At 44.5% G+C, this 12765-nt stretch overlaps 1 protein-coding gene across 18 annotated transcripts in view; it reads right to left on the bottom strand.

Annotated features, from left to right (window-relative positions):
* MARK2 (microtubule affinity regulating kinase 2) overlaps positions 1-12765 on the bottom strand; it is a 662301-nt gene that overhangs the window by 441081 nt on the left and 208455 nt on the right. The window lies entirely within an intron of this gene.

Genomic DNA, 12765 nt, shown 5'->3' with positions numbered 1-12765 from the left:
TTATGAGAAGTGCCCCACCCACAGATGTTTAGATGCAATAGACTGACTATGTGTGGCTCCCAGTGCTGAAAGTGCAGAGGGAAACACAAATGAAGACAGGGCTGAATTTGAAGCGCAGTGTTCGGTACAGTATTATAATAGCAGGGTTTGCACAAGAGAAGTACGGAGATGCCGTAGCGAAATTGTGAGCAGGCCGTAGTGCAGTAACAGCGGAGTGGTGAATATTTACAAGTACAATAAGAACTGTGACACAAATTACACATCAATGAATGTGGTGGATTAACACAAAATAAACTACATCGCCTTTCAGCATTTATCTTAAGGATTCCATGAACAACGTTTTTGCTTGGTGGAAAGATATCAAGAATCTGAAAACATACTGAAAAGCCTTTTCAGATCTTGCTGACTGCACAGCATATGTGCGGTCTTTTCCAAGCTATATTGTTAGCTTACACAATAGTGGAGTCCATCCACTGTTTACCATTAGTTGGCTTGGTCACTCATTTGCTTGCGTCTTACTTGTTACCTTGTAAAGATTTACTTCCTTTTCTTGTGTTTGTACCTCTCCTGGAGCATGGATGCATTACTTGTGTCCTTCGACTGTTTATTTTTTAGGCGCTACTTTTCTTTTTTTTTGTTTAAGCACTCCAAAAGAGTGCTTGTGTTTGTCATCTCTCTCCCTAGGGTGCATCTCTTCTCCCTCCGCTTTCTTGCCTGTATGCTTCTCCCTCACCCGCTGCTATTGATCTCTTGCCCGTTACCTTTCTCCCCCTCTACATTGTTCTCACGCCATTAGTTTGCATCCCTCCCCGCACCCTTCCGGCTGTTTCCCCCCCACCAGTGCCCCTTTTGTTGCTTCTGCCCAGACCTCATGCTCCATAGATCCACCCCCCAATAGTGCACTGCCTGTGCTCCACATTGCTCTTTCTTGCCCGTGATTCTACCTTTGTGCTCGACTTCCAAAGAAGCTGAGGATATTTGGATCTGCTTTGACTGGGAGTAAATGGCCTGCATGACTTTTGGACCAACTTTACCAGGTAAACTCTGGAGTTCCACTATTAAAGATGTGCAGTGGCAAGGGCCATAGGATCTACAATCAGGGCCTGGAGTGTCACAGTTGAGGATATCAGGCCCTTCGCTTTCTTTCACTGAAGTGCACGACTTACTGTTTGACGTGCAACACTAGCTGTGCCCCTGCCCTCCCAGAGAAGCTTCACAGAGAGTGTTGCATTAGAGCACAGTGGTGGCTCACTGCTGTTCAATTTTTCAATCTAGCTCCAAGGACTCCACAGTTTTATAACATCACAATTTCGGTTCCAACCTATGAGACAGCTGTTAGCTGTCTGTAGGTAAAAGCCCATTGTGGACCACAGTGCTTTAAGTGAGTTGGAAAATAGTTGGGGGGGGGGGGGGGAGAGTCTCTTTAAAAGGGGATGGCCCAACTAATTATGGGTGTAGCTTAAAGCATGTGAACAACCACCCTGTGCCAGAGGCGTAACACAGACCCCTGCAGCCCTCCTCCCCCAAGCCTTCAAGGGTCCATCAAACATTCAGTGGATCCACATTCAGTTAAAAGTCAATGGATACTGGGCAAATATGGGAGACTCAGGGGCCCCTTTCCATATTGTCCACGGGGCCCATCATTTTGCGTAACACTACTGTCCTGTGCTTTATACAGCATGCTGACTGACCAGCATTTAGGAGACTCGTACTGAGTGTTCTGCTACTGCATCCAGATATATCACACAACATATGCTTGAAACAAGCTAGACCTCTTGGATTTGTGAGTGCTTATTAGCAGTTTGATATAAATGAGTAATAATGATTTAATTGTAAATAATTAGAATTGGTAATTACAAATGGTACATGTGTCCATCACTATGTGCACCCTGCAGAGAAGCCAAGGCTTGATTGGCACAGTCATGACCCACTGACTCACTGTCTACCTCAGTTCCAGAGCTTTCAATCGGCCTCTGTTCCGAAGCCCCCTTCCACAGCCAGAACTCAACCAGACATCTAAATGCGACTCAGCTTACACGTACCATACAAGCACTGAACAACCCTCAGTCTTTTACAGCAGGCACTCTTGACCTGCCCAATACTTCGATTTCAATTAAAATGCAAAATTGCACTAGGGTTAAAAGAGCTTATAATTTCAAATTCAAAGACTTTGGTTACATAACATTTGCAATAGACCTACAGTAAAATATTGCGAAAACCATTTGCAAAACTAATAGGTCCCAAAGGTGAAACCGGTTTGCTTTGCCAATGCGGGTTTCGTCAATAGCCAGATGAAGCATCTATAGGCACAATCTCGGGTGGAATACGTGAGGACAAATGCTCTTTAGGGTTGTGCCACTACGGCCGAGTGATCACTGCTCGCTGGCGGCTGTTCCTCCTTTGCCAATCACCCCGTTACTACACTATGCAGCACACAAACACAGAAGAGAGACCGGAAAGAAGCAAGCAGGAAAATTCATTGAGTTTCAGATGCTGAGCTGCACGTGTTGCCTTGCCCTCTCTGCCCTTCCTGCGACCTTGGCCGCTTCCGACGCAGCCTCAGCAATGCTGCCGGTCGTCACCACACGGCAAGAACGAACTCCGAATAACCACTTTAGGGATCGCTTCCTGAAGGTCGGAAGGAGAGTTGCAGAGGTGGAGCAAGCAAACATACACAAAGCAACACTCATTCTCGAGTACACCAAGACAATCTAGGCCAGCATAACGCAGGTCATCACCCGCCTGGGGCAACAACCCTTTCACAGGGAGGGGCAATCTTTAGCGAGTGAGTAATATGAAACTGATCCAGGGAGGGTGTAACACAGGTGCATGCTACCATTAGAAAGAACAAAAACACTACCAGGTTTCAAGAGCTCAAAGAAAACAAAGCTGTTTCTGGCTGCTGCCACAACTACAGGAACAGGCGAAGAGCTACTCTATTCCTGCTTCCAACTCAGAGCTCCTAGGCTGCTGCACGTAACCGCTTGGAAGCAAACTACTTCTAGGGCTGCGGACTCTTGCCTCAATCCTTCTTCACAAATAGACAGCCAGGGCTGCTGGTCTCCATCGCTTTAACAAAACAAGCATTTGCAAAGCAATGGGTCGCGCATTTTTTAGAGTTCGAGCTAGCAGCGTTGCAATGTAAATGTTTTAAACTTAATACCATTACAGCTTATTCAAAGTTTTAAATATGCAAAACAAAATCCGCCCTTTAGGAGGGAGGGTTGTTTTTGCTCCTCTGATGCTTTGCCAATGATGTCATGGTGTAGGGAGGTTTTGATCTGCATCCTCGCTTTGCAGAAGAAATACTATGAGAGTGCGTTGAGGAGATGGGCTGCGCTATCCCCTCGTGTGTTCCGCAAATATGGATGGGCTAGAACTGTGATCTGACCCACAGCGTTTTAAAATAAACACTTCCGAAACTTAAAGCACCAGGGAGACATGCACCTTCCTGAAACTGCAGAAGTGATGCATATTATGCATTAACCCATGGACAGACCAGGAGGCAGCAAGACGACTCTGGTGCATAGAACGTATGAGTGCGGCTGTGTTAGCAATGATCTCACTTTCTGGAGTGGTTGCAGTTGCAAGACTACAGGCGGTGAGTGGGCGGGACTGGAGTAAACCAATGGCAACAGAGAATGTTTGCATTGTATTTGATGAAAGAACATGAAGAAACTGATCGAGGCAAACTCCATTTTGAAACTAACTCCTGAAGTTCTGCCAATAAAATGTCCATCCTTTGACAAATCAAGAAACAGGAAATCCGGTCTAAAAGCATATTTACAGAAGAAGCATGTATAAAAGCCACACTGACTATGTGGTAGAACCAACTATATGGTATGATGGGACTCGAGGACACCCTACCTTGCCTTGCTGCAGCAGGGGACACGAAAGGAAGCGTAAGGCAGGGACGCCACTCTTTACCGGGGCGGATAGCAAAAGGAAATGGTCTATAAAGTGGGCGAGCAGGCTAAAAGGAGTGTGGTTTTGTTTGGGACAGTGAGTTGGTATGGAGTGTGCGGGATAGAAAGAGACTCCTTGCGTCCCCTACACAGCAGAGATACACAGCATGATGATGGTACCGCCTTTAGACTGGAGGAGTGGGACTAGTGTTAGGCGCTGGCCCAACCTCAGAGAGTAAAGACTTTGCAGGATAGGTGAAGACTATGGTTCATCCCTATGTAGGGAAATGGGCGGGTAGTAGGACCCAGGACCTTGGAAAAGCTGGAGAAAGTGTTAGGTGCATTTATATCGTGATGGCATTTAAAAGTTAAGGCATGCGATTGCTTAACGATAAACCAAATATTTTAAAACTTTTACCAAGCATGCAGCTCGGCAGCCGTCCAGGAAGCGGGTAGGGAGTGTTTTTAACAGAGAAAGTGCAGAGTCCTGCACTTATACCGTGCTGGAAATGAGTCTGGAAAATAGGGCAGGGTGGCAAGCACAAACAGCATTTAAAAAGCATGGAATGGGACGTGCTTGGAGGACTCACCCGTGGTTCGGACTGACAGAAATGTCCACCCTTCGGGGCTCATAGTAGACATACAATATCAGAGACGCAGCCCTTCTGTCTCATCACGTCTCGGAGCTCTTTGCCTCGACTCAAGCCGTGACCTCAGAGTTCACCAGAGACTTTTCAGAAAGCACGTTGTATGAGCTGAGAGCTGCCCAAGTCGGAACTCAGCAGGGCGCTCACACCTCCTTCCAGTGAGATTAACATGTTAGGAATGTCCCAGGTGCCACAGCTGGCCCATGTGACAGCCAGTGCATGAGATGATGGCAAGGTGCCCTGTACCCTCGGTTTAATATCCGCTCCATTCTTCCCAGCCTTCAGCCCTCCTCTCAGGAGTCCCCCGGGCAGTAATTCTGCAGAGGTGCGCCCAGCTAGCCTCCTTGTAAGAATCTGTGGTTTTTAGAGGAATAAGCATGAGTAAGAACAGGTAACTTCAAACAAGAATGACATTTATAGGACATGGGTTCAAGTGAAGCACCACCCGTACACATTGTCAAAACAATAAGCTAAAAATTATTGGAAATGCAACACATCTGGCTTATAAACGATGAAAATGATTTTTTAGTCACTGATAGGTTTAGGGAAGTCAACACACGCACACGGTCACTCATTTTTTTAACTCCTGCATTCTTTTATCTACCACTGACTCATACTTCTAGTCACCAACTTAAACAACCACAATATAACAAACTCAAACAAATATGCTAAATAAACTAAAAGAATAAAAGTTGGAAAAAAATGCTGACACGTAAAGACGACGGGCATGTGTTTGCAATAAGAAATAACATAACAGGTGTCTCTTTTGCAATTGTACTGTGCATGTGTATCATAGTTTTAAAGTTCTAGCGTGGCTGCCGCATTTAGAAACAAAGTGATGGCCATATTGGAATAGTAAAAAAGCAATACACTATGGACATAACCACTTCAAGACTGTCTTTTGGATTAGAGGCGGTGGCCGCACATGATACGGAACACTGGCGATGAAATGAGCAGCACATCAGAAGCCGTTAGACCGGTCTGTTGAGATGTAGTTTGCTCTAGAACGAAAAGAAAAAAAAAGGAAAAAAGAAAAAGGGCTATAAAAACAGAAATTCAAAATGAAAAGATCCTGCGCTCCACTCCCGATACTGCAGCACGCATGTCCAGGGGGCTGTGCACATGATCAAGCAAATGCGGTCACTGACAGGGCAAGTGAGCCAATGACTGACGTGCTAACGTTTTGTTCCAAGCAGTATTGGATAGAAGCAGAGTATAATATAATATATTCACACACATATATGCACACACACACATATTGTAAATCATAAGGATATTGTAAGTCACAGAGGAGTTCCATCTAGATGATTGAGGCTGTAGGGGGGAGTTCCATTATAAGGTTATGGAACTCTGAGGTGACTTGCAATATCCTTATATACACGGGGTGTTTTATCCCATATAATACATGGTCACACCTTTACCTTCCCCACAAACCTGTTAAACCTTAGCGCATCGCTCTTTCATATGAAAGAGTGAGCAGGTTGGTTAACAAAGAATAAAAATAAAACCTCTAGTGCAAAATTAAACACATCAAAAACCTGTTAGCTATTGGTCTCAAACATATAGTTCAATATGGCAGTTTAAAAAAAAAAAAAGCTGCTGTATTTCGTAATGTGTATAAGCATGCAGAAAGATTCTAGCTTTCCTCCGTCTAAGGAGTGCAAACAAACATTCTCTCTGCTTGCCACTGTAAGATATTAAAACAGAACAGAAGAAAGAAAAGCAGCGTTCCTTTTTTATTGTTTTAAACAGCTGCTTCAATTATGCTCCCTGATTTGCCTTTCACCTCGGCTGCTGACTAAGTCAGAAGTCATTGTCATGTCAGAACTAGACTGTAATAACTTGGTCAAGTTCGGACGTCTTTAATTTACTATCTGCGACTCACTAGTTGCTAATTATAAAATTAGCGACATGCATTTATATAGGGATTACAGAATTCCATGATATACACACACACACTATATATATATATATATATATATATATATATATACACACACATACAAACATATACACACACAATATCACACACACACACGGTCCGGTCTCCTCCAAGAATAGACAGCACTACGGGTACTGAACTCACCGTTGTAAGCTTATTGGCTGAACCATAACCAACTCAGACATACAGTACTGAACGGAGTACAAGCTTTCCCGCAAAGCAACCATCAGGTGTATGCTGTAATAAAATTACAAATATGTGCAAAATTACAGCCGTCAAAAATATTAAATCCCTTCTAGGAGAGTCTAACCAGGATCATTACAGTGCAAATCTGGGTAGCCAGCACCAAAACCCTTGCCTAACATCGTAATCTGTTCGATTCCGTTAACAAAATACCTCTCTTTAGGCTTTAATACAGTGTTATAATAATTTGCCCTTAAATGTATACCGACTAACAATTATTTTTACAATATATTGGGCCTGCTGCCTTTATTGTAACTTTTCATAATATACAGATCAGGCCTCCAGCCTTGATTTGTTTAGAGTTTTACATAGCTCTAGCTAGACCAGGAGGTATCAGACCGCATCATTAGCTTATAATCAACACAGTCCAACTTCACTGGACATAGGCTTCCAAGTTCACAATGTAAAACATGCATTTCAAGAAGCCTTTTCAGAGGAAGCACACTTTCTGTCAAATCAAATGCTGCATTCAAGGAAAACAAAATGTGGACAGAGCCCTGGTGCCTCTAAGTAGTACTTCAGGGAGCCCTTTTAGTTGGTCACTGAAGTTCAAACAACAGCTCTGCTGTCAAGCTAGATCCAAGAACGAGGCTACATACTCATGTATGTGACTAAGGAGTGTCAACTCCCAACACCTACACGACTACCAAGTTGTTTAGCATAACAACTGTGATTACTTTATGTAAGTTTGATAAACCATGCTGTTAAACTTGGCATCTTTTAGCGTGTTTCCCCTGAGTTTTTGCTTTCTGACCTGCCGGTTTTGACTCTGTTTTTGCTGGCGTAGTGTTTCTGTGCACATTTCTCACTGCTGATCAGTGGTAAAGTGTGAGTGCTCCAGTGGTAAATTGTGTTATGGATTGGTGTTTCCATGATTGGATATTTGATTTACTTGTATGTCCCTAGTAAAGTACACTGAGTGTGCCAGGGCCTGTGAATCAAAAGGTACTAGTGGGCCTGCAGCACTGATTGTGCCACCCACATGAGTAGCCCTGAAAAGGTAACTCAGACCCGCCATTGTGAAGGCTGCGCGCAGTTTGTAACTGCCATGTCGATTAGCCAGTGCGCACACTTGCCTGTCCCTCACCTTCCCTTTTCTTACATGTCAGCCACCCCTAAGGTAGGCCCAAGGTACCCCTGTGGGCCGGGTGCAGTGTATGTGAAAGGTAGGACATGCCCTGGTGTGTGTGGCGCATGTCCTGATAGCGAATTACAGCCAATTTCGTTTTTCGCTATTGCAAGGCTACCTGTTCCCCATAGGACAGAATGGGGAGTTTGGTTGGATGCATCTTTTAGTGAAGGTGATTTTTACATTCGGTGTTTGAAAATACCACTTTTAGAAAGTAGGTATTTTCTTGCTCAGTCATCCCGTGTGCCTCTGCTAGAATGTGGATTGCCTGTCTGGGTTTTGGATGACAGAAGGCTGGGTAGCAGGGGTGGTTCCAGATAGTCTAGGTGGGTCAGGAAAGGACTGAATAGACCTGGGCTAAAATTGGGGAAGGGGGAGGAGATTTCCTTGTACCTCAAGGGGCCTGGTCTGCCTCTGACCATGCCGTCTCCACCTCCTGCCAGGAAGTCACACCAGACACGGCAGAACTGGTTCTGGCTGGGCACAGACACACTCTGCCTTAGAGATCAAAGGATTTTGGGATATAAATATTGGGGCCCATATCCCTGAAATTTAGATCTCTTTTGGACCAAGAAGACTGCCAAGAAGAAGAGCTGGAGAAGCTGTGAGGAGGAACTACCACTTTGCTGTGTGCTTTCCGGTGTTGGCGTGCAGTGGCTGCTTCCATCTTGGGCCGTGAAAGGACTGGACTGGACTGGAATTTCTGCAATCTACTATTGCGAGTTTCTCCAAGGGCTTGAGGTAGCGCTTGTCCTCTCTGTTCAAGAAGTCTCGGGAACAGTCAAGACTTCAAGCTCTTCTGCTCTCAGCACTGGGGACTGAACGTTTTGTGCTGCAACAGAGGAAAAAGCAACCCGACGGCATCTACGCCGCAGCTGACTCCATTTCCTGAAGGCACGGCAAAGGGCACCGCCGCAACCCGGCCCTGGTCTCACAGACGCCTGCTGACGCCTACACCGAGCCACTGCTTGCACCGCAACCTGTGGGCAGCACACTACGCCCCGCCTCGCGACGACGCCTTGGGATCCTTGACAACGCCGCTCCACGACTAAATCTACGCCACTATTTGCACTGTGGTTCGAGGGCTCCGCTCGTAAAGTTACACGACGCACCGCCCTCATCACGCACCGCAGCCTTGGCCTACCGACGCCATTGGCTCCAGTTCGTCAGCCGACGACAGGGCTTTAGCAACGACGATGCCGCTGCTTGCACCGCGACCTGCCAGCACGGGGACGTGCACCGCATTCACTTCCCACCGCGACCCTGGTCTCACCGATGACGCCGCCACCAAGCCGATGCTTGCACCGCGACCTGAGGGCACCGCATGCCGCACTTCGCACCGCAGCACCCGACGCCTGCCGACGCCAGTGAGCCTGACGTCAACAGAGAGCAGTTCGATCTGCAACACGTGTGACTTCCAGGGCCCCGACAACTCCTGCACCGACCTCTAGAACCGACGCCTGCGGACGCCGTGCTTTCAGAAGCTCAACGAGAGGTCACAGATGCTCTGCATTTCTAAAAGGTACTGTTTGCGGGTCTTCCCGACACCGTAGCTGGCCCGCGACACAGCGGTCAGCCAAAACTGTTTGGATTGGTTTGCTCACGACGCTGTGATGGCCCTGGACGGAGCTACCGACATCAACTGTTTTCCAATCATATTTTGAGAACCGAAGATTTTTAAGTACTGTTTTGTGGATTTTTATTGTTTTTGGTCTTGTCTTAAGTATATAAAAATATTGGATATTTTTCTAAACTGGTGTGGTGTCCTTTTGTAGTGCTTACACTGTATTACTGTTGGTTATGTGCAAATACTTTACACACTGCCTCTATGATAAGCCTGACTGTTCGTGCCAAGCTACCAAGGGGGTGAGCAGGGGTTATTTTAGTAGTGTAACTCCCTTATCCTGACTAGAGTGGTGGTTTCTGCCTGGCTTTGACGGAAGCCCTAGCCTACCAAAAATCCCATTTCTAACATATGCCCTACTACATACAGATGTAAATAAGAACTCTCACATGGAAGAGCAAGAAAAAAATCCTGCTGGCTAAAAAGCTCACTTGGAACCAGTACCCCAATGTTTTATCCAATGAGGGTCACACCTCCTGCTGGCCCCCCAATTTCACTCCCGTTTCTAGATTCAGCAGGGCACAAAGTGTTGATGAATCAACCTATTAACCACTGACAAAGAGAAGAAGTCAGAACAGTGACAACAAAGGGAGAAGGAAAAGAAAAGAAAAAAAAATCAAAAGAATACTAAGATGCAAGATTAGAAAAAAAATGACGGCAAGAATAGGAAGCATGAGGAAAAGAAAATGAATGGCGGGATGAAGAGAATTAAACCCAGTTGGCCACAAGAATCTCATGTTCCAGAAAATAAATACTTTGGACAAAATTGGCAGTTTAAATAGTGCTCAACCTATCTTCAGCGTCAGTGAATAGGGAAGACATCACTCATCGTGGCTGTTTAGGTTTCTTGTCGAGTCGGGAAACCGGGCTGTACGAGTTGCACAATATTACAGGAATGAAGTGAATTATGTGATTGCTTAAAGGAGACTGCACTACGCTAGATAGGAACTGAATTCTAGATACAGGGTGAGAAATTACATAAGACTATCAGATATGAAGTGGGCCTCCTGAAACTGCACACAGAATTACTTAACCTCATCAACAATGCTTGCAACATTTTCAATCAGTCCACTCCTACAAGCATTAAACATCCTGACTACAATGACCCAGTGTTCATATCGCCCATTTACCTTATCCTTCCTATGTCTTGCACTTTCTAAAAACTCATGAAATTACAGGCACTCGCTCATACTACATTCTGACGCATATCTGCACACATCCCACCGTGCCTCAACTTGCTATTTGCTGACCACCTTTGAAATCAACCACTAACCACATTATGTATGTTAGACTAAACGTTAAACAAACATATCGGACCAGGCTGACCAACCCCTCCCCCGCCCCCTCAAACCCCCCTCCCTCACAGATTGCATTTCTCAGCGACCTGGAAATATCCCAAATACTTTGTAACACCAGCGACTATTCAAAATGATTTTATCCCAACCCCAACACTCCACATACCACACACAAAATCTCAAAAGTCGAAGAGTAAACATTCATCTCAGCGTGTCTCTCACACTGTCGGTTTCACCACTTGTAACTGTCATTATCCTTTAAAAAGTATTCCACTTCATTTATAGCTCCCTTTAAATCCAACACTATTGGCTATTAGAAACGGGACACTTTACAATTAATTTGACCCACAAGTCCACTCATCATTCTTAAGAATTTGTATTACAGAACACATTGTACTGCCAGTACCTCTGAGATCAATAACATTATCTGCACCTATGTACTGTGACGGGTAGCTTCTGGATCCAATGACAATAGCCAGCATAGTGATAGACTATCAGTAACCTTTTTTTCTTCGGACCATGCTTTCATCACATGTCCTAGTCAATAACCCTTATGACAACCTACCAATACCACCCTTCATTTCTAAGAGAAAACATTTTGCAGTGTGCCACCCAGCAGTTATAAATGACATCCAAAACCTCACAACAGTGCAGTAAACTGATTCTACTATGCCTTGAAACATTTTTGAGCCACATTAGCCTCTGCACATATTTTCCTGCCAGCAACAGCACTGGACTTCATCTAACAATCAATCTATGCGATTCAAATGCAAGCATCTTTTGTAGATGGCGCAATAAAAACCACCACAGAAAATCCAACAAAAAAACCAATTCTTGGTCGTATTAGGTTTGGCCTTGGATAATAAACAAGTAGACATTCTTCTGAACTCAGAACCTGTACTACTGAACTTACCTTAGCGAGATTGCGGTCTACCTTAAGTGATTAGCGAGATTACTAAGTGAACCTCAGTAGTAAAAGTTCTGGAGGTTAACATAAGCCATTTTATCTTTTCTTGATCCCAAAGACCATCTATCACCAAAAAGTGCCCTTCCAAAAGGGGTGTAGAGCCACCAAACTATGATTAGCGAGCCGAGCAAGGACTTTATGGTGAAGCATGGCACAGAACTGTGTGCGTGAGGGTCCTTTGACAAAGATCAAGGTTTGTCCCGGATTCTGGGATAGGGACAGGACATGGAATTTTAGAAGTCTGTGGCATTCATATCTGCCTGATTTACTTTAGGGTAAAATTAGATGCCGTTCGCTTATTGTTACTCCTTCTATTGTCCATAAGGAATTGTACAGTCGACTTTCAACTGCCATAGCCAAAATGTTCTCATTGATTCATTTCTGAAACTGTCTATTGTATGTACATAGTTTTCCTTTGTTCTCATTGTTCACGAGCAACGCGCCCTCACATTACACTGTTCACTATTGCACTTGTAACCTTATCAGACATCTTTACTATATAACAAACAAAGTTACAATTTATGACCCCGTATCCTATTTACGTTGTTTGTTCTGTGTATGAAATACAGTAGGCTCGCATCTATTGCCCGAATTACAGTCCATGACAAACACACAATAATTATTTGTCTCAACATGTTTTTTAAATGTCACATTAGAACAGTTTGGCGTCCTTATGCATAAGTAAGCTAGCGAAAACAGTTAAGTGGTGGTGAAAACATACCTATCGATTTGGGGGATGTGTGAAATTTGTGCAATTACGTTAAACGTATGTAAAATAAGCTGCAATTAAGCTAATTGCAAAGCTTGCATTTAGCACTATTTTAGCATGAAATGTGCAGTCATGTCTGTTTTGGACGTGTGGACACATTCCATGCTAAAAATTAAATAAAAACAATGTAAACATAAATTAACATATGGCACGAACAGCAGCTCACGTTCTGGTGGTCATTCAAGTTGTTCCCAAGCTATAGTTTTGCCAGGAGCGCAACAATTCTGATACGCGGCACAGTTTA

This window comes from Triturus cristatus, chromosome 9 (genome assembly GCF_964204655.1).
Source record: "Triturus cristatus chromosome 9, aTriCri1.1, whole genome shotgun sequence".
NCBI classification, from domain to species: Eukaryota; Metazoa; Chordata; class Amphibia; order Caudata; family Salamandridae; genus Triturus; species Triturus cristatus.
The sequence above is the reverse complement of the archived record's forward strand: the minus strand, read 5'-3'. Positions and strand labels throughout refer to the sequence as shown.